Source organism: Chelonoidis abingdonii, chromosome 1, assembly GCF_003597395.2.
Source record: "Chelonoidis abingdonii isolate Lonesome George chromosome 1, CheloAbing_2.0, whole genome shotgun sequence".
NCBI classification, from domain to species: domain Eukaryota; kingdom Metazoa; phylum Chordata; order Testudines; family Testudinidae; genus Chelonoidis; species Chelonoidis abingdonii.
Genome location: NC_133769.1, coordinates 116814216 through 116829836, shown reverse-complemented (window position 1 = coordinate 116829836; position 15621 = coordinate 116814216). Strand labels below are relative to the sequence as shown.

Below are 15621 nucleotides of genomic sequence, written 5' to 3'. Positions count from 1 at the left end.
AATTCATCGTTCTTAAACATGGGAGACAAGAACTGCACAGTATTCAAGATGAGGTCTCATCAGTGCTTTGTATAATGGTAATAACACTTCTCTCTCTCTACTGGAAATACCTCGCCTAATGCACCCTACGATTACATTAGCCTTTGTTATGGCCACATCACATGTACAGGATGACTACGACCTGCAATTGATTAATACACTTAGATCTTTCTCCACCTCCACCACTTCCAACTCATATGTCTTCAGCTTATAGCAAAAATTCTTATTGTTAGTCCCTCAATGCATGACTTTGCACTGTTAAACTTCATCCCATTTCTATTACTTCAGTTTTCAAGGTCATCCAAATTTTCTTGTATAATATTCCTGTCCTCCAGATTGGCAATACCTCCTAATTTTGTGTCATCTGCCAATTTTATTATTAGCACACACCTACTTTGTGCAACAAGTTCATTAATAAAAATGTTAAATAAGACTGGTCCCAAGACCGATCCCTGAGGAAATCCACTAGTAACTTCACTCCAGACTGACAGGTCACCTCTCAGTATACCATGCTGTAGTCTGCCCTTCAACCAGTTCCTTATCCACCTTTCAATTCTTGTATTAATCCCCATCTTACTCAATTTAACTAATAACTTCTCGTGTGGAACTGTATCAAACGCCTTACTAAATCCATGTAGATTAATCTATTGCCTTTCTTTTGTCTAGAAAATCAGATATCTTCTCAAAGAAAGAGATCAGATTGGTTTGACAAGATCTACCTTTTGTAAAACCATGTTGCATCTTATTCCAATTTCTGTTTACCTCTATGACTTTAACTACTTTCTCTTTCAAAATTTGTTCTAAGACAGTGGTTTCCAAACATTTGAGGGTCATGCCCCCTCTTACCTGTCAGTGCAGCTGGAGGCAGGGGGAGAAGAGATACAGACAGGGGTAAGAAGGTCGAGGCCGAGGCCACAGCTGGAAGTGGGTCTGGGGCTGTGAGTGGGTTGGGAATGGAGCCATTGCCAGGGCCCAAAGCTGAGAGCAGGAGCGGAGCCGCAGCCAGGCTGCGATGGGGGTCAGCAACTGGACTCAGCTTCACTCCCAGCCCATTCCACCCTTGGCCCTCAGCCAGGAACGGAGCCACGGCCAGGGGCTCAGGCTGGGCGTGGGACTGGAGCAGAGTAGGAGGTGGGGAGGGACCAGGTGGCACTCTCTCCCTGCCTCCCCCAGGGACTGGCCTGGCCCCGCTGCACCCCCCCCAAATGTTCCTCCACACCCCCAAGGGGACACACTGCAATTTGGGGACCTCTGACCCAAGACTTTGCATACAACTGAGGTCAAACTAACAAGCCTGTCGTTTCCCAGATCACTTTTCCCCTGCCCCCTCCTAAAAATAGGTACTATCTTAGCAATTCTCCAGTAATAAGTTACACTCCTGAGTTTACAGATTCATTAAAATCCTTGCTCTTGAGTTTGCAATTTCATGCACTGGTCCTTTAATTTCCATCCAAGGAAATTATCCGGAGTTCCTGATTTGGTCCCAAGCTGTTTGAAGTTGCCTTCCACCTCAGACATGGTAATTTCTATCTCCATATCCTCATTGCCATTAGCCAAGCTGCCACTACTTCTAAATTCCTCATCACCCTTATTAAAACTGAGGCAAACTATTTGTTGAGGTATTGGGCTAACAACTGTGTGCCAGATTAGACCAGTAGAGGAGTAGCCCATGATGAAATTCACAAGTTAGTAACCATTTAGCAAGTCATGCCACTAACCAATTATTGGTGAAATAAGGGCCTAATAAAAGTTTATAACATGGCCAGAGAAACAGTGCTAGTTCTCATCTAGAAAAGATTTTAAAGCATTCCTGGATAACAGTTTTCCTGTAATATAAACAGGGCCTCTTTTTAACATTTTTATTCTCACTTGGTTTCAGCTAAACTTGTTTTAATAAACTTTGGCCAGCCACCATGGAAAAGATCCAATCATATTAAGTAGCATTCAAGAATCATGCTCTATCCCAACTTTTTGGGCTGTGCCGTGACTATAGGTGTGCTGTGTTTCACACAGCTCCCCCATTACAAGTGATCACAGATTAGCCACCAGTGGCCGTGTGTACTGCAAGTTTTATTTATAATGTTCACTATATACTACCGCCCTAGCCATATTAGTATAGTCAAGGTGCTAGTTTGTTTGTTTGTTTTTTAAACTAGTCTCATATAACTCTACTCAGTACTGAGCTAAATGACAAAGCGATAATATCATTCTGGGGTGTCAAATTCACTCTTTAGAGCTGGCCAGGGCATAAGTGCAGAACTATGCACTACCATTATTCAACCAAAGACAAAAGGGAGGTCTGCAGAATAATCAAGGACAGAATATGACACACATATTCTTACCTTTACCAACTGATATGTCTGCTTCTTTTCTTATTTCACCATCCTCCTTACTTTGTCTTTGTGGATCTCTCTGCTTTCTTTTTCTATCTCTACACACGCTACCTTAAAGTTACTCCCAAATTTTCCCTAACACCATCAGCTTTACTCCCATACCATTCCCCATTGCCTATAATTAAATGATCCATGATAAAATTTGCAGATGACAACACATAGTTTCATAATTAGACTTTAGATTTAATACCCTAGTTAAAGTGATAGGGGGAGTAGGCAAATTCACTTTTCCCAGAGCTATTGTTTCAATATGTCTGTAGACTCAGGAACGTAGCACTCTATCAGTTTACACTCACTTTTCATTTGGAAGGTTAATTTACAGCCACCACAGATTAAAAACTCATTATTTTGTAATGACACTTTAGATTCTGCATGGTTTGGATAAAAATACCTCAAGACACACAGGTTTCAGAGTAGCAGCCATTTTAGTCTGTATCCGCAAAAAGAACAGGAGTACTTGTGGCACCTTAGAGACTAACAAATTTATTTGAGCATAAGCTTTAGTGGGCTACAGCCCCACTTCATCAGATGCATACTCACAAAAGCTTATGCTCAAATAAATTTGTTAGTCTCTAAGGTGCCACAAGTACTCCTGTTCCTCAAGCCGAACAGTGTATCTGACATTCATACCATAAATAACATGACAGATGTTCATGTTAAATCTGTTCAATAACAGATTTAAAAGTAGCCATTCTTCAACCAAAAAAACCTTAAAAAAACAGACTTCAAAGAGAAACTGCAGAGCTACAATTCATTTTCAAACTTGATGCCATCAATTTGGGCTTGAATAGGGACTGGTAATGGCTGGCTCACTACAAAAGCAATTTTCCGTCTCTTGGTATTAACATCTCCTCAACTATTATTGGGAGTGGACCACATCCACCCTGACTAAATTGGCCTTCAACACTGGTTCTTCACTTGTAAGGTAACCCTTCTCTTCATGTGTGAATATATATTTATGCATGTATCTGTAATTTTCACTCCATGCATCTGAAGAAGTGGGTTTTTTACTCACGAAAGCTTATGCCCGAATAAATCTGTTAGTATTTAAGGTGCCACCCGACTCCAGACTAACATGATAGACTAACACAATAGATAACATGATTGCCCTATCTAAGGATAAATAATTTTTTTTACATTAGACATTAAATGCAGTTACCAAAGGAAAATACTAGGGTTGGATAACTGGAATTCAAAATGGGGGGGAGGGAAAGAGCTACTGTGTTGGACACAAAAACCAAAGAGTCAAGATACATTTATTACACCCACAAGCCCTGAGTAATGTCACCAGAGAAGACACAGACCCCCCTCGTCCCCCGTCGGGAGGAAATAGAGGCAGGTTGCTACGATGCGATCCCTGCTGTTGCCGTTCCCCGTGCTGTCCTGCAGGGGGAGGAAGTGTCTGAGGGCAGAAGGAACACAACGCCCCAGTCAGACACGGCTGCGAGGAGCTACAGCGGGTGCGAGGCGCCGGCAGGGCTGCCCCAGGCCCCGCGCCTCCCCCGCCACCAGGGAAGAGAAGGGGCCAGGCAGAGTCCGCTCCCTCTCAGCCGCCCCCAGCCCCACCCGAACCCCCCTGTTCTCCCCGCCTGCAGACAGGCCACCCGACCGGGGGGGGAGGGGTCTCGGCCACTGCCGGGGCGAGACCCACCTGAGCTAGCGGCGGATCCCCCAGTACCAGGCCGCCCCCTGGGCTCCAGTCTCGCATCCCGGCCGCATCCTACCCCGCAGCCGGCGGCTCCCGGACCCCGCAGGCCCTGCCCAGGCTCCCCTCGGGTCGCGGGGGCCCGTCTCTCACCTGCTGCCCGCCCGCCCGGTGGCTCCGGCTGCTGCCTGTCAGCGACGGAGGGGGGAGCACGGGGGCAGCGACACCAGCCAGCCTCGCGCTCGGCTCCTCCCCGCCCGCTGGGCTCCCTCCCGCGCCCCCGGCTCGAGACACTAAGTCCCGCCTCCGGCGCGAACCTGCGAACCCCGCCCTCCTGCCACCGCCGCGCGACACACCAAGCTCCCGCCCCCTACGCTGCGCACGAGAGCTCCGCCCCTGCGCGGGCCTCTCCCACTGGATCACCGCCTGCGCCGCGCGAGCTAGGGAGAGTCTGACCGCTGCGCTGCTGCTCCTGGATCCTGAGCGCGCGCGCGCGCGCGCGCCGAAGTGGCTGCACAAAGACCGTCACGAGGTCAACGTCGTCCGTGGCGCGTCCAGTGTGGGCGGGAAGTTTGTCTTTTTCCGCTTGCCGTAACCACGTTGCCCATAGGGGAGAGCTGCTGCTGCTGCTGAAGGAAGGAGCGAGCGAGCCCCGCCCCCACTCACGCACAGGTATTGAGAGATCCGGCCCCGTGGGGGGGAGGGCGGTGCCCGCCCTTTATGTGGCCTCCTGGTGGATGCACAAGCGCCGCTCTCCCGCGCCCCCGCCGTGACTGGCTGAGAGACCCGTTGGGGCAGCGCCCGCCCCCACCTTGCCGGGGCCAATGCAGACGCCGCCTCTCGGCCCAGCGCGCGGGGCCTTGTTATGGATACGGCGCTAATGTCGCATCTGGCCCGGTAACGGCTTTCCGCGCGCTCGGGGGCGGAGTTGGAGGGGAAGGAGGTTTCTCTGCTCACAGAGTTTGGCGCCGTCGTCGTCCCCCGGCGAGCTGTCGATATGAGACGTCTTCGCCGTAGGTCGTTCAGATCAACGTGATCCTCGACTGGGGGAGTAGAAGGAGCGAGGGCGTCTCCCAAGGCCAAGCCCCTTATGACCCTGACATGGGATGTTGGGGTAGGTGTAGGATTCTCCTGCTCCTTTCTTACAAGGAGGATGAAATAGCTGATACTGTGGACACCTAGGGTATGTCTACCCTTTAAAGCTCAAAAAGTCCCATGTTTGTGCTAAAACTCTGGGAGCGTCTACACTTGTTAATGATCAGAGGGGTAGGCGTGTTAGTCTGGCTCTGTAAAAGCGGAGGAAGTGGGTATTCACCCACACAAGCTCATGCTCCAATACATCTATTAGTCTATAAGGTGCCACAGGACTCCTTGCTGCTTTTACATTTGTTAATGACTTTTTGCGGTGAAGAAAACCACCTTCACAAGAGGTGTACAGCTCTTACCACTGTTCTTTTTGCACTGCTGTGAAAGTGAAGAAACATTATAGCAATGTAAACACCTTTTGGCCTCCAGAGGATATCCTACTGTTCCAAAAGCGACCACTCTGGCCAGCATCTCTGCTGCTCTGGCCATCATCTCTGCTGCTCTGATGCATGGACATCTGCCCCTCCACCTGTAGAGCCCTGGGAAGTTTAAAGCTCCCTTTTGTTTGTAGATGTAGTGAGGAAAGCAGCCAGACAGCAGGAGTTTTTTTAAAAAAAATGCCACAGAAGAAACAAGGAAGTAATGGGGCTCCTGAGAGACTAAGCAGGGCAATACAGGGCACTTCTACTCCCTCTCTCTTCCCACAAGACCTATGGAGAGAGCTGCACCATGGGATAGCTGTCTTACAGCGCTGCTCTCATAGGGGATGGAAGTGCTGGTAGTGTAAACGCACTCTGACACCCGAGGAATTGAATGAGCACACAAACCAGTGCTTTACTTTCACTGGTTCACTATCACCAGTGAAACTTACAGCACAAAACTCTGTAAGTGTAGACATACCCTTAAATTATCATCACCAAACATCTGAGCAGTGTAGAGTAATTCACACCTTTCAGAAATACTGCTACAGACTCTATGGGCTGATCTAGATGTCTCTGCGTTGGTATGTGTTTTTGCGATCATGAAAGCTAGAGACTGGGTTTTTGGTTTTTGTTTTTGGTTTTTTTAAGTGAGAGCGCTACCAATACGCCATACTGCTATGTACCAACCCAAGCCCTGTCTAACATACAAAATATTTTACAACACAGTCTAAGGTCTGGTCTACACTATAGACCTATATTGGTATAACTGCTGCTCAGCTGTACCCCTGAGCACTATAGTTGCACTGACCTCACACACACACATACACACACATGTAGACAGTGCTTCTCCCGCCAACATAACTACCGCCTCTTAGGGAGGTGGATTAATTAAGCTGATGGAAGAGCTTTCTTCCAGTGACTTGTGGTGTCTTTGTTAAAGTACTGCAGCGGTGGCAGCTGCGCCAAAGCACCATTTTAACTGTAGACTTAGGCTGAGACAGCATGCCCCTTCTCTAGTAGAAAACAGGAAAAGCTGTGCATAAATGACAGCCTGCAGCATGTGCTGCCACATACGTCAGCTGCAACCTAAGGGGAAAAGTGATCTGAAGGAAACGGGTACTGGGTCATGCACAGGACTGAAGTATTCTAGCAGCCTCAAGTTTAAAGACTATATTTTGTAACTTAAATAATTTTCAGTAAAGAATATTAATGTTACTTTAATAAGATGCACATTTAAGTCTCAAAAGAGTGAGATTTATAGTCAGTACTTACTAATATCCCAGATTCATTTAGGGTTTACTGTCCTCCTGCTTGAAATGCTATCTTTGTACCTGATGTAACAACTACATTTTTAAGTACCTGTGGCTTGAATGACTTCATACTACTTTTAATATTATAAAAGCAAGGATGTTTCTATTCTGGTAATTGCATTCTACCAAACTAAATTCCCATAACACTTACACATGGATATTGTGTTTCTCACTGCCAGTCCCAAACAATCATACAGTGTTCCTGTGTTCTGTTACACACCTATGTTTTTCACTCTAGAGATGACTTGAATTGGTTTGTGTAGAACTGGTATCTCAGTCTGAGTTTGTAAAGCGCTTTGGTATTCTTCTGGAAGAAAGGAGTTATATAAATTTAAAGTTACTCTGAGATTTTTAAACACCAAGTGTGTGCTCAATAAGGGTCTGCTCTCCAGGACAAACCATTTTCTTCTACATCATTTTACAAATGTGAAACTTAAAATAATGATGTGACCAATTTGAAAGGTGACTTGTGTCAAGTAAGCTGCATAATAAAAAGTCCCCTATAACATTTACACACACTATCTAAATTCCACTGCAATTTCAGTTTGATGCTGTAACATTCCCAGTTTGTCCTAAACTGTTATGCAACATTTTTGTGCCCTGTTAAAAACATGTACAATGTTCCACTTCAAAGAATACTCTATACACCACTGAAATGCAGCTATCTGCATATAGTTTATATATTGGTTTGTCTGTAAAATGCTGTGGGAAGGAAATATTGTAGAAGGAAATACCGTATATAATTATAGATTATCTAAAAATAAGAAAAATGGGATAAATAGGAATTTAGAACAGAATGCATTGTATTCTCTGCAGTACCAGCCAGCTAAGTACCTCTTTGAGCTCACGTTTGACTAGCTTGCTCTGGGTGGGATCTGTGGAATGATTGTTATTGAAAGAATGTAAGAGATTTTCACTCAGCAAACCATTCCCTCACTCTGAAGGAAATTTTTTATCACATACTGAAAAAAGGGGTAACATGCTGGGGAGGAAGAAAATAAGAGTATTGTGAAATACAGATTGCATGAAGATTTGTTTTAGTCTGTCTGTGTGTGTGTATATATATATATACACACACACACACACACACATACCTCTACCTTGATATAACGCTGTCCTCTGGAGCCAAAAAATCTTATCGTGTTATAGGTGAAACCGCATTATATCAAACTTGCTTTCAACCACTGGAGTGCGCAGTGCCCTTCCCCCCCCCCGAGCACTGCTTTACCATGTTATATCCAAACTCATGTTATATCAGGGTAGAGGTGTATATAGAATGTGTGGCCCTTGGATGATCATTTCCCACAATAGCTATGCTCAGTTGGAACAGTGAAACTGGTAGCCATTACAGGGAAACTTGTGAACCACAGGGAGAACTTTCTCAGCAGCTGGGTGAAAACTGTGGAACTCCTTACCACAAGAGATAAGAATAAACCACATTTACCTCACCACTTGCAGAACTCTAGCCAACATTAATTTCTTTGATTTGGCCTTCTCAAAACAATTACTTTATTTTTAAAAACAACCTACAAGCGGATTACTCTGACACATTTAAAAAGCTTATGAGGTGTTAAGGTACTACAGTAATAGGTACTAAAGAAGAATACTTGGTTGTGGAATTTCCTGCCAGCTCAGGTCAGGGTAAAAAACTGTAGAGCCATGATCATTTTTGGAGCATAGTGCAAAACCTATATTTCTGTGCATCTCTTTCCTTGATGATGGAGGGGGAGGGGGGACTGCCTGGGACCATTACAAGGCAAATTTGAAGAGAATTACCTGTAAATAATAAAAATGAGGAATCCTTTTGGCACCTTAGAGACTAACAAATTTATTTGGGCATAAGCTTTCGTGGGCTATAACCCACTTCATCAGATCCATGGAGTGGAAGATGCAGTAGGCAGGTATAAAAATACAGCACATGGAAAAAATGGGAGAGTTGCCTTACCAAGTGAGTGGTCAGTACTAACAAAAGCATCTGGGGTTAGCACAGGCCAAATAAAGAAATAACCTGATTGTGTCTACCTAAATATTCCCTATCCCAGTTAATCCTGCTAGGTATGGAAAATAATTTTTCATACCTGGTTCAAACCTTCAGTAGCCTTCCTACTTACAGCATTGCTGCTCTGTGTTTCTCCAATCCAGAGAGAGCGACAGACAGACAAACTTTCCCTTTGTTTCCCCATTTTTAAAAATTCTAGCCTTCCCATTGGCTCTCTTGGTCAGGTGCCCACTTTTTTTTTCCTTTACCTGAGGGCCTTTTTAATGCTTTACAGGTAAACCAAGTAAATAACAGCTACCAAGAGGGATTTTACAGCTAACTGGCTGGCTAGATCTCCCCCTTTATTTATCACACACCCCAAATCACAGATGGTGCTGGTCAGCCTGGTTCAGGGTGGGTCCACACCGACTGGGATTTCTTTCTGGAGATTTAGAAAACAGAGTTAATAAGATATATGCACCTCTAATAATTACATGAAGAACTAATCAGTACTTTCTGCATTTCAAGGACTACAATGACTTAGAATGCAGGGACATTTTTACTCAGCTGATTCTGGGAAACCTTCCCGGGAGAGCACATCACCCACTTTGTTAGAGGCTCCTGAAATGTGGTGTATCTCAAAATCAAAGTCTTGAAGAGGTAAACTCCACCAGAGAAGTTTTTTGTTAGTCTCTTTGACTGTCTGAAGCCACTTCTGTGCAGCATGGTCAGTCTGCAAGTGGACTGCCATCCCCAAATATATGGGCGTAGCTTCTCCAGAGCATACACAATGGCGTAACATTCTTTTTCTGAGGCTGACCAGTGGCTTTCACTCTCAGAAAGTTTTTTGCTGAGAAACATGGTAGGATGGAATTGTTGATCTGGTTATTTCTGCATTTAAAACTGCTCCTACACCATGTTCGGACGCATCTATGGTTACGATGAACGGTTGGTTGAAGTCCAGGGCCCTCAGTATAGGGTCAGACATAAGAGCTACCTTAAGCTGGTTAAAGGCTTTCTGACACTTTTCAGTCCACTGGAATTGCATTTGGCTGTGATTTTCTGGTCAGGTCGGTCAGTGGGGCAGCAGTTTGGCTGTAGTGTGACACAAATCAGTAATACCTGGCCAAGCCCAAGAAGGATTGGACCTGCTTCTTTGACTTAGGGATAGGCCAATTTTGGATAGCATTTACCTTAGCCTGTAGGGGGTTGATAGTACCTTGACCAACCTGGTGTCCAAGGTGCGTTACCCTGTTTAGGCCTATTTGACACTCTTTGGCCTTAACAGTTAATCCTGCCTCCCTTATGCGCTGGAAGACAGCTTGGAGATGTTTCATATGTTTTGCCCATGAATCTGACAATATAGCCATATCATCAAGGTAGGCGACTGCAAATTCCCCAAATCCAGCCAGAAGGTTATCTACCAGTTTCTTTAAGATGGCGGGTACATTTCGCAGTCCAAAAGGGAGCACGTTAAACTCATACAGCCCTACATGGGTGATCAAGGCTGACCTTTCCTTCACTGGGTCATCTAGCGGCACTTGCCAGTACCCCTTAGTTAAGTCTAAGGTGGAGATGAACTGGGCACATCCCAGTTTCTCCAGTAGCGTATCTGTGTGTGGCATTTGATAGTTTTCTGGGCGAGTTACAGCATTTAGCTTATGGTAGTCCACACAAAAGTGGATTTCCCCATCTGGTTTGGGAACCAGAACTACTGGAGAGGCCCATGCACTCTCAGAGGAGCAGATTACACCCATCTGTAACATGTCCTTGATCTCCCTTTCTATTATGGTTTTGCCTTGAGGAGCCAGCCTGTAGGATTGGGATCTAATTCAGTGAACATCACTTGTGTCAATGGACTGGTACACCCATTCTGTCCATCTAGGGGTGGCTGAAAACATTGGCGTGAAGCTGGTGCACAGCTTCTGGATTTGCTGTCGCTGCTTACGCCCAAGGGCCATAGAATGGTTCACCTCTTCTGTGCCTTCATTGCTTTTTCCTTCATGGTATACTCCTTCAGGCCACTCAGTATCCTCTCTCTCCTGGGCTGTAAACTGGAGAACCTTGATTTCTCGAGAATAAAAGGGCTTTAGAGAATTAACACAGTATACTTTAGGTTTTAGGGTAGGGTCTGGGAACACTATGAAGTAATTAATAGCTCCCAGGCATTCTCAGACCATAAATGGTCCCTCCCATGACACTTCCATCTTATTCGCATGGAGCACTTTCAGGACCATGACTTGGTCACCTACTCTGAAGGAAAGCTCTCTGGCATGTTTATCATACCAGGCCTTTTGCACTTGCTGAGCATCCCATAGGTTTTCCCAAGCAAGGGCTAGAGAGTCTTTGAGGGTGTTTTGCAGGTTGGTTACAAGAGTTCAAAATGTTAGTTCTTGGAGAAGATGTAACCCCCTCCCATTGCCGCTTCACCAACTATAATGGCCCCTTAACTTTGTGGTCATAAACGAGTTCAAAAGGTGAAAATCCAAAACTGGGATGCGGTACAGCCCTGTAAGCAAAGAGCAACTGCTGCAATACTAGGTCCCGGTCATTGGAGTGCTCATTCATGAATTTACATATCATGGCCCCCAAAGTCCCATTAAACTTTTCCACTAGGACATTTGTTTGATGGTGGTAAGGGGTGACAACCAAGTGGTTTACCCCATAAGCTTCCCAAAGAAGTTTCATGGTCTCTGCCAGGAAGTTAGTTCTCAAATCTGTAAGAATGTTGGAGGGCCAACCTACCCAGGCAAAAATATCTGTCAATGCCTGGCTCAGGCTTTTGCTTACAGCTACTGCTTCTGGCCATCGGGTGGCAAAATCCATGAAAGTCAATATGTACAGCTTTCCTCTGGGTGTCTTCTTAGGGAAAGGACCCAGAATATCCACAACTACACACTGAAATGGAACCTCAATGATGGGGAGTGGCTAGAGAGGGGGCATGACCTGATCTTGGGGCTTTACCATGGCTCTGGCACACCTCACAAGACCAGACATAGGAAGAAACATCCTTGCCCATTCCCTCCCAGTGGAATGACCTCCCCAAACAGTCTTTGGTCCTGTTCACCCCAGCATGGCCACTAGGGTGATCGTGAGCTAAGCTCAAGAGCTCTTCCCTATACTTAGTTGGAACTATCAACTGTTTCTGAGGATGCCAGTCCTCCTTATGCCCACCAGAAAGGGTCTCCTTGTATAAGAGTCCTATAACAAACCTGGACCTACTAGAAGATCTGAGAGGCGGTGGGTTGCTCCGTGCCACTGTCCAAGCTCCCTTGAGTCTCTCATCTGCTTCCTGCTCTGTCTGGAACTGCTTCCTTGATGCTGGAGACATTAGTTCCTCACTGGGTTGTGGACTTGGGCTTGGTCCCACTGGAAGCAGTGCAGGTGATGGGTTGTTTCCATTGACTGTGAACCACTCTCCGCTGGTACACTAGGTGGTATTTCAGGCTCCAGTTGAGCCTCTTGCGCTGGTTTAGCTGCAGGTGCAGGCTCTGTGGTGCCCTTTGGTGCTGGCTCCTCTGACTCTTGTGGGGTTGCAAGCACAAACTTTAGTGCTAACTGCTCCACCAGTTTTGATTCTTGGGCTGGTTCTGGTTGGGTCCCAGGAACTGGATCTGCAACTGTTCCCATAGACTCTGGTCTGGGGTCTTGTTCCACCACCACTGGCTGGGTTCCTGTAGGAGGCTCAGGAATGGAGTTAGGTGTGGAGGCCTGTTTAGCCTGGCTGTGGGTGACCATTCTCACCCTTTTTGTTAGCCTCACATGGTTGGCTAAGTCTTCTCCCAGCAGCATGGAAATGGGATAATCGTCCATGTCACTTACCAGCCCCTTGTACTGGACAAGCAACTTGGCTGTTGGCAAGTCAAGAGTTGACCTTAAAGGGTTGCACCATCACTTGGGCCTCTGGGTCGATGAATTTGGAGTCCACCTGTGCACCAGTGTCTCTCCATCCAGTAATCTTCTTCCCACCCACAAAGTTTCCCTTCACTCTGGGGGTATTTGCGAAACATCTGGGCCTGAAGGCTCTTGGTGGGACTCCAGGGTGATGAGTTGCAGTTGGTTGGTGCTTTTGGGGCAGTTGGCCTTCACGTGCCACAGCTCATTAAATTTGAAGCATCACGCAGCTGACTGTGGGCTGGGCGAGGTGGATGGTTGGAGAGTAGGGTGGTGGGACGAGAGGGCATCTGAGGCCTCCCCGGCTGCGTGGAGGATTCCTCCTTGCAAGTTGGGGCTTTGGGCTGACCCTGATGGTGGGGTAATGTCTCGGGTTATGCCTTCTGGTATCTGCTCCAACTGCTACTAGCTTTCTTCTCCACCACCTCCACTCATTTGTTTCTAATCTCCCCCACCTCGGTTACAGTTTTGGGCTTCCCTTCTAGAGTGCGCCTTTCTATTTCTTCAGGAACACCCTCTAAGAACTGCCCCATTTGCATTAGGAGAGACAGATCTTCCAGAGACTGAACACTTGCAGGCATCCCAATTTTTTACAATGTGGTAGACGTGTCGGGAAAATGCCACGTCTGGTGTCCACCTTAGGGCTCTGAACCGCTGATGGATATGGTCGGGTGTTAGCACCATTCTGATTCTGGCTTTTTGTTTTAAAAGTTTGTACTCGTTCATGTGTTCCTTAGGTATTTCAGCTGCAACCTCTGCTAAGGGTCCACTGAGCTGCGGCCTCAGCTCCACCATATACTGGTCTATAGGGGTATTGTATCTAAGGCATGCCCTTTTGAAATTTTCTATGAAGGCTTCTGTATCATTGCCTACCTTGTATATGGGAAATTCCTTGGAATGGGGAGCAGTACCTGGAGGAGGATTGTTAGGGCTACCTCAGTGGTGAACTGCTATACTAGGATTGTTAGGGCTACCTCAGTGCTGAACGGTGGTACCAATGCGGTGTCCGCGGGCGCCATGGCGCCCGCTGGGGCATTTATGTGTGCCCACCTAGTGCCCAGCAGGGGAGAGAGGCCACGGCCCCGCCCCTGCCGGGGACCGAGAACTCCGGGGCCCACAGGCTAGGGGTGCTGGTGTTCTCCGTCCCTGGCAGGCGGGAGGCCACAGCTTCTCTTCGGGGCTGCGGGCACCGGTGTTCTCGGTTCCCGGCAGGCACAGGGCTGCAGCTTCTCTCCGGGGCTGCGGGTACCGGGGTTGTCTGTCCCTGGCAGGGGTGGGGCCACGGCTTCTCTCCGGCTATCCACGGCCCCACCCCTGCCGGGGACAGAGAACTCCGGGGCTGCAGGCTGCGGGCTCCGATGTTCTCGGTCCCCAGCAGGCTAGGGGCCGCACCTTAAGCCAGAGAGAAGCTGCGGCTTAAACCGGAGAGGAGCCGCGGCCCCGCGCTGCTGGGGACAGAGTACACCAGGGCTGCAAGCTGTGGGCTGCAGGCACTGTGTTCTGTCCCCGGCAGGCGTGGGGCCCGCCTAGTGCCCAGCAGGGGAGAGAAGCCGGGGCCCCGCACCTGCTGGGGACAGAGAACTCCGGGGCTGCAGGCTTCATTCTATGTTAAAGTAAGAATAATAAATATATTTGGACCAGCAGTTCAACAATGTTTTACTTTGTTAAAATAAACAAGATGAAAACTGTTTGATATTTGTTTTGTAAAAACTCCTTAATTTTTCTTACAGGTAGATAAAAAAGAGCAAATTCACATGGTAAGATGAAAGAGTAATTGCCGAATAATTTAATTAATACCTTTTACATGTAAAATTACCCTTATCTTATAGATTCATATATTATGTAATATTAAATATGATTTTCGTATTATTTAATGTACAAATACAAAATAAGCCTTGAAAAATTGTTGGCTTCTGAAAACATGAATGTGCTACTGGCCACAAAAAGGTTAGGGACCACTGCTATAGTTGAACCGTTCCTAACTACTGTCCAGACAGCCTGCATATGGCTTCATGAGCCATGGGAGCAAGGGGTAGGCTGGGTCCCCCAGGATAACTATAGGCATCTCAATGTCTTCATTGTTCATTTTGTGGTCTGGAAAGAAAGTCCCGGATTGCAGCTTTTTTAACAGACCCAAGTTCCTAAAGATGCGTTTGTCATGAACCTTTCCCAACCATCCTACATTCATGTCGGTGAAACACCCCCTGTGATCCACCAACACTTGCAACACCTTTCAAAAGTATCCCTTTCTGTTTATGTACTCTTTGGCAAGGTAGTCTGGTACAAATATGGGGATATGCGTGCTATTTATCGCCCCATCGCAATTAGGGAACCCTATTGCAGCAAAACCATCCACTATGTCCTACACATTTCCCAGACTCACTACCCTTCATAGCAGAAGTTGATTAATGGCCCTGCACACTTGGAGCATAGTAGCTCCCATGGTTTACCTATTCCAAATTGATGCCTCACTGACCAGTAAAAGACGGTTACTCACCTTTGTAACTGTTGTTCTTCGAGATGTGTTACTCATATCCATTCCAGTTAGGTGTGCGCGCGCCGTGTGCACGTTCGTCGGAAGACTTTTTTACCCTAGTAACACTCGGCAGGTCGGCTGAGCGCCCCCTGGAGTGGCACCGCTATGGCACTGGATATATACCCCAGCGAACCCGGCCACCCTTCAGTTCCTTCTTGCCGGCTACTCCGACAGTGGGGAAGGAGGGTGGGTTTGGAATGGATATGAGCAACGCATCTTGAAGAACAACAATTACAAAGGTGAGTAACTGTCTTTTCTTCTTTGAGTGATTGCTCATATCCATTCCAGTTAGGTGATTTCCAAGCCTTACCTAGGCGG

At 46.9% G+C, this 15621-nt stretch overlaps 2 protein-coding genes across 8 annotated transcripts in view; one reads left to right on the top strand and one right to left on the bottom strand.

Annotated features, from left to right (window-relative positions):
* The window catches only part of ERC1 (ELKS/RAB6-interacting/CAST family member 1), a 633604-nt gene extending 629240 nt beyond the window's left edge, over positions 1–4364 (bottom strand). For all 4 annotated transcript variants that reach the window (XM_032796761.2, XM_032796763.2, XM_075069542.1 and 1 more), the window contains exon 1: positions 4231–4364. The gene's annotated coding sequence lies outside the window, so the exon portion shown is untranslated. The remainder of the gene's footprint in view (positions 1–4230) is intronic.
* Positions 4365–4468: 104 nt separating this feature from the next.
* Positions 4469–15621, top strand: part of RAD52 (RAD52 DNA repair protein) — a 37109-nt gene continuing 25956 nt past the window's right edge. For 3 of the 4 annotated variants that reach the window (XM_032796768.2, XM_032796769.2, XM_032796766.2), the window contains exon 1: positions 4469–4749. The gene's annotated coding sequence lies outside the window, so the exon portion shown is untranslated. Of the gene's footprint in view, positions 4750–14497; positions 14525–15621 lie in introns of all 4 variants that reach the window. The other variant, XM_075069451.1, reaches the window with a different exon arrangement.